The sequence below is a fragment of the Chenopodium quinoa genome, unplaced genomic scaffold (genome assembly GCF_001683475.1).
Source record: "Chenopodium quinoa cultivar QQ74 unplaced genomic scaffold, ASM168347v1, whole genome shotgun sequence".
NCBI lineage: Eukaryota > Viridiplantae > Streptophyta > Magnoliopsida > Caryophyllales > Amaranthaceae > Chenopodium > Chenopodium quinoa.
This window is the reverse complement of record NW_018744502.1, coordinates 5,069,456-5,076,504: the sequence shown is the minus strand read 5'-3', so window position 1 is coordinate 5,076,504 and position 7,049 is coordinate 5,069,456.

The window sequence follows — 7,049 nt, the reverse complement described above, 5'->3', positions numbered from 1 at the left end:
CATGACCCGACCCGAACCCGACCTACATGGTTATGACATTAACCCAATTGACCCGACCCGAGTTGACCTGACCCACACTACTAACCCGACCCAAACCCGACTCGTTTTTACTCGAATTGACAGCTCTAATATGTACTCACTAAAATATAACAAATAACAACGAATAATCAGAATTTTCATAATCATCACAATATATGTTCACAATAATTGTTTAGAATGTTCATAATATATAATCATCAATACAATGGTTAAAAATATAAATAATCATTCTATGTCATATGTGTTTATAATTAATAGCAGATATGTTCATAATATATAACGAAACATATGTTCATAATAAATATATAAATTGTTCAAATTTTCAACGCTAAATGTTCAAATAATTCAACTTTCAACTTAATAAAATGAACATTTCATTAAAAATATATGAACACTTCAAAAAATGAACAGTATTATAAAAAATGAACATGTCAAAATAAGTTATGAACATGCAGGATAATAAAATGAACATGATTTTCATATAAATTCCAATTCATTGTACATAATTATTAACGAAAAATAAAGATAAAACATAATTTTGAAATATATCCATTTTTATGTATTAAATGTTCATTTTCGGTGTACTAAATGTTCATTTTGTACTGAATGTTCATTTTTAATTACTACATGTTCATTTTTTATGCAGAAATTATACTCAAGTTCGATTGGAATTATTCAAATGCTAAAAAATTGAATATAATCTAATTAATCTTGATTCATCATAGAGAAAATAATTATTGATTTATAACATGATTGAGAATCTAAAGACTACAAAAAAAAAGGAGAGAAAGAGAAGAGAGGAGAGAGAAAATGATTACAAATTAAGCAATTTCAATTAATATTCACATCAAAATCAGAATACTAATGAATCAAATTTATAAAATTAGAAATCAATTTATCAAGAGTAAAATGAAACTCATCAAATTTATCAAATTATAAATTCAGAAACAATTTCAAACTCAGCCAAAATCTAATCTAATTAAAACTAATTATAAATAAACAACACAAAAACTAACCTTTATTTATGATCTCATTAGGATTAACAACCAAATCTGTAATGATGCAAAGAACAGGGGAGAAAGAAAATGTCAAATGAAACAGAAGAAAGAGGAGAGAAAAAATATTGAATTAAAGAGGAGAGAGAAAATTGTGATCAAAATTATAATATGAAAGTAAATAAAGAGAATCTTAGAAAAGGAAATAAAAAATTAAGAAAATGAAGGTTCTTGCAAGAAGAAGGTTAAGGATTTTTAAGGAAGAAAGGTGCAGTTGCGTTTCATTAAGTATGCTATGCGTTTGAGAGGGTGATGCATCTATTCTAGCTGCATAAGTATACAGCCAAGAATCTGCGCTAGATTGGTGAAAAAGTCCAAGTTTTACAAGTTAGTATCATGGACCAAACAAGTAAAGAAATTTGGGTTAGAAAACTCTAAAAGCCCAAGTCTAAGAACAAAAAGGAAATGGAGCTTTGAAGCCCAGCTCGGAGCTCCAGCTAACCGGGCCCGATCGGGCGAGGCCTGGTCCGGTCGGGCGGATATGAGCGCAGGCTACTTCAGCTATTGGGCTTATGCATTTTTGGGTCGGTTGCTTGGTTTTTTTTTGTTAGATGATTGTCAGTTTAGGAGTAGTAGTTTTAGTTTTCTAGTATATAAAGTAGGTAGTACTTAGGTTTAGCGTTGGGGGGGGGGGGCGTTTTAGTTTGGGATTTGTTAAACATCGCCGGAAAATCTCTACATAAAGCCCACAAATTTTAGTAAATTGACACTTTTGCCCTTTTTCTAATTTTTAACGAAAACGTAATTCTCTCTCACGAAAAATGTGAAGCCAGAGTGGATCGTTGAGGGACACAGGAGAGCCAACGGACATCGGAGAGTCGTCATCGTCGTCGAAAAGTGACGTAAATTGGGGAAAAAATTACGAAATTAAGGAGTGGCGTCTTGCCGGGACGCCACCACCATGGTAGTGGCGTCTGGCCAGGACGCCGCCACCGTGACTGTGGCATCCCGGCCAGACGCTGTCACCGTGGCAGTGGCGTCCCGGCCAGACGCCGCCACCGTGGCGGTGGCGTCTCGGCTAGACGCCACTACCGTGGTGGTGGCGTCCCGGCAAGACACCACTACCATGGTGGCGGCATCCCGGCAAGACGCCACCCCTAAATTTTGTAACTTTTTCCCAAATTTACGAAAAAAAATACTAAATTTAGCGGCGGCGTCCCGGCTAGACACCACTCCCATGGTGGCGGCATCTCGGCAAGACGCCACTCCCATGGTGGCGGCGTCCCGGCAAGACACCACTACCATGGTGGCGGTGTCCCGGCAAGACGCCATTCCTAAATTTCGTAGATTTTTTCCCATTTTACGTCGCTTTCCGGCGACGATGACGGCTCTCCGATGTTCGTCGACTCTCCGGTGTCTCTCGGCGATCCACTCCGGCTCCACTTAGCTTTTTCGTGAGAGAGAATTACGTTTTTGGTAAAAATTAGAAAAAGGGCAAAAGTGTCAATTCACTAAAATTTGTGGGTTTTATGTAAAGATTTGCGGGCGATGTTTAGCAATTCACTTTAGTTTAGCTTTAACTTTAGTTTAACTTTATCATATTCTTAGATTAGGTAGCTTTTATCAGACTTATTAGTTTTAGTTCTTGAGTTTTGTTTTTTCCAATTTACATTGTTTTTCTTAATTTCCAATGTTTAACTTTTCTTTATGTTTTACATTGTCTTAATTTTAGTTTTAGTTTTATTGCTCCTATATTAGTTTCTTATTATTGCTTTTAATTATGCTTTGTTTTTGCTTTGATTAGTTTAGTTTTAATCATGCACGAGTAGTTTAATTCTAGGGTTCTTAGGCGATCCATAATTACTATAAGGGGATAATTTGTTATTATTGATAGTTGATATTGCATGATAATTTCTTATTGAATTGTTTTAATTCTTTACAATTGGATTATAAATCGAGAAGATGTGATTTGATTGTAAAAGTATAGCAATATTGAATTGATGAATCGAGGAGCTGAGATGTTAATTTGATATTAAAGGCTATTTTGAATAGGAACTTAGGTCTAGTAAATTGCGAGAGCCTGTTAGATCTATGTTGATTAATAAATTGTGAGAGCTTGTTAATCATGTTATATTTGCAATGTCAATCGTTGATTGTTATGTTTTATCCCGGAGTATTAATCATTGGTGAACCTGTGAGTCTGTGACCCTAGGTTTTTTATTATTGATTGTTCCCTTAGATTAATTCATACCAAACTTATTTGTTTCTTGATAATTTAGATTATAATAACTAATTAGGAATAGAAAAACGTTGTTTCCCTGTGGATTCGACCCTACTTCCCTATTTATTTTAGTTAGTGGTTTTAGGAATTACTTTTGATCAGGTGATACGACTTTAGCCTATCACGAAGGACCCTCGATATATTCTCATCTCTGTCTCTGTGTCACGGTCCGAGAGTTTTGACACTGGATCGTGCGGCGCGCACTTGTCTATTGACGACAAGGACGCAAGTCTAGAGCGAAAGGGGGGGTTCGTGGCACACAGCAGCACGGACCAAAGGTATCTCAACGAATCACTCGTCAACAACGAGTGCTGAGTCGGGGCTTGTGAAGGCCGATATTTCGAAGCGGGCACAAGCGGGACCGACGATAAGGAAGGCGTCTTTTGAGTTTCTCTTAATTTGGTGGGGAGGCTTTAAAACAAGGCAAGCACAATATCTACAAAGGCTTAAATCAACACACAAGTCTTAAAGCAAAGGCAACCCGGATAGCAGCTTTCATTCATTCAACCATTCGCCCCATAAAGAGCTTTATATTGATTACATGGAGAAATACTAGTGAACGTTGAAACTACAGTAACACAATAATTTCCCCTAGAGCCTAGAAAGCAAAAAGAAAGACTTAGAAGACATTACATAAGGAAAATACAAGGAAAAAAGGAAGGGGGATACATAGAGAAAAAGGCGGATTCTAACATACTCCCCCACTTAAGCTGTCGACGACCTCGTCGACTTACAAATCAAAACATATATGTAAAGAAGAATAACAGCTTCACTCTTCTGTTGCTGGTGTGGCTCTCGCCCTGGTTTTGATGTTGGCGCGGTTGCTGGTGTTGCGGTTGCTGTCTTCTAGATCTGGATGATAGGGTTTGAGACGACTAACGTGGAAGACAGGGCATATCTTCATCCACGTAGGCGGCTCGACTTTGTACGCATTCTTCCTAATCCGTTTAGTGATGCGGATGGGGCCTTCATATTTTCTGATCAGCCTGCGATCTCTTCCTCTAAGGAACTTGAGCTGTTCTGGGAGGACCTTCACCATCACCATATCCCCTACATCAACTCCACCGGTCTTCTATTCTGGTCGGCCCACTTCTTCATTCTCTTCGATGCTCGCTCCAAGTATGCGCGAGCAACTTCCATGTTTTGTTGCCATTCTCGCTTAAACTCTCGTGCTTCGCGGCTTCTCCCATCTTCGGATGTTGCTATGGTGTGGGGCAGGAGAGGTTGTTGGCCCATCACCAATTCAAACAGACTTCTGTTGGATGCGGTACTCTTTTGGGAATTGAAGCAAAGTTGGGCGACATCAAGGAGCTTCACCCAATCTTTCTGGTTGGCGCTAACGAAGTGTCTCAAGTATTCCTCTAAGAGACCGTTGAATCTCTCTGTTTGGCCATCATATTGAGGGTGGTGGCTTGAAGACATGTTTAAGTCTGACCCCAGCAGTTGGAACAACTCTGTCCAGAATATGCTCGTGAATCTTGTATCTCGGTCGCTAACTATGCTTTGGGGCAACCCCCAATACTTCACCACATGTTTAAAGAACAATGTCGCTGTCTCCTCCGCACCACAAGCCTTCTGCATGGGGACAAAGGTGGCATATTTGGAGAATCGGTCAATCACCACCATCGCTGCGTAGTACTGGTCCACTTTGGGGAGACCACTGATGAAGTCCATTGATATGCTTTCCCATGGACGTGTCGGCACGGGAAGAGGATCTAGAGGGCCTCCAGGTTTCTGACGGTCTACCTTGTCTTGTTGACAAACCAAGCAGGTCCGGGTGTAACTCATGACATCTTCTTTCATTCCCGGCCAATAATACCCCAAGGATAGTAAGTTTAAAGTCCTCTGCCACCCTGGGTGTCCGGCCCATAGGGTATCATGATATTCCTTTAAGAGCATCTTCCGCAAGCCTCCCGCCTTTGGTATGAATAGCTTATTACCCTTTGTGAAAATGAGTCCGTCTTCTATCTAGAAGCGTCTTGTCTTTCCTTCTTCTATCTGACCTTTAATAGTGTTCGTCATGGGGTCTTCTGAGAGGTGTTGTTTGACTTTCTCTTTGACTGAGGTGGTGACATTGCTGGCTGACATGGGAGACAGTCTTTGTAGGGGGCCCAGATCGTCACGACGGCTCAAGGCATCAGCTACTTTGTTACTGGCTCCAGTCTTGTACGTGAACTCCACATCAAAATCCGTTAGGACCTCCTGCCAACGATCTTGCTTCCCCGTTAACTTTGGTTGGGTGAGGAAGTAGCTGGCCGCAGTGTTGTCGGTGCGAACAATAAATTTTGCTCCCAACAAGTAGTGTCTCCACCCCTTCAAACAGTGAACAATGGCTAACAACTCTTTTTCTTGGGCAGCATACCTCCTCTCGGCTCCACTCAACTTTCGGCTCTCAAAAGCAACTGGGTGGCCCTCTTGGAGTAAGACCCCTCCCAATGCATAGTCGGATGCATCCGTCTCAACTTCAAACGGCTTGTTAATGTTAGGGAGGGCTAAAACCGGTTCCTTCATTACTGCTTCTTTGATCTTGAGGAAAGCCCCTTGTTTTTCCAACCAATTCCATTTGTTGTCTTTCTTCAACAAGTCCGTGAGGGGACTTGCTATCTCTGAATATCCCTGAATGAAGCGGCGATAGTAGTTAGCCAACCCCAAAAATGACCTTAATTCTGAGACGTTCTTCGGAGCTTGCCAATCACTAATAGCTTGGATTTTCTTAGGATCCATCCTTATGCGGCCTCCTCCCACAAAATGTCCAAGGAAGCTTACTTCTTCCTTCGCAAAAGCACATTTTTCCCGCTTCACGAACAGGTGATGTTGTCTTAACTTCTCAAACACCTTCCTCAGGTGTTCTAAGTGATCTTCTAGGGTGTTGCTGAAGATTACGATGTCGTCTAAGTAAACAACCACAAACTTGTCAAGGTAGTCGTGGAAGACTTGATTCATCAAGGTACAGAATGTTGCGGGCGCATTTGTTAGCCCAAACGGCATGACCAACCACTCGAACGCGCCGTATCTGGTGACGCAAGCTGTCTTTGGTTCATCCCCCTGAGCAATTCGGACTTGATGGTAGCCGGACCTTAGATCAAGCTTCGTAAAGTACACAGTATCTCCTAGTTGATCGAACAAGTCTGCTACCAAATGTATCGGATAGTGATTCCTCACTGTCAGCTTGTTTAAGGCTCTATTGTCGATATACAGTCTCAAACTCCTATCTTGCTTCTTCTGGAAAAGGACCGGTGCTCCATAGGGAGCTCTGGGAGGCCGGATGAACCCAACTTCTAACAACCCGTCCAACTGTTTACGTAACTCTGCAAGTTCCGGAGGGGACATTCGGTAGGGGCTTCGCGCAGGTGGTCTAGCTCCTACCACCAATTCAATGCTGTGATCTATGGCCCTTCGAGGAGGAAGAGATTTTGGGAGCTCCTTAGGAAGTATGTCTGCATATTCCCCGAGCAACTCTCCTATAACTTCTGGGATATCGCCTTCGACCTCCTCGTCCTTCATCGAGAGAGTGGCGAGGAACGTGGGCTCGTTCCTCCTCATCTCCTTCTTGAGTTGCATCGCCGAGAGAAGGGGGCCTTTCAATTCTTTTCCCTTTTCAGCTTGGGCGTGTATCCGTAGGAGGCACGGTTGGTGGCTTGTCACAAGTAAGGACCCTAGGTGGGGCATCGAGACAGACTTGCTGGTGTGTAGGAAATCCATCCCAAGGACCAGCTCAAAATCATCCATTGTTG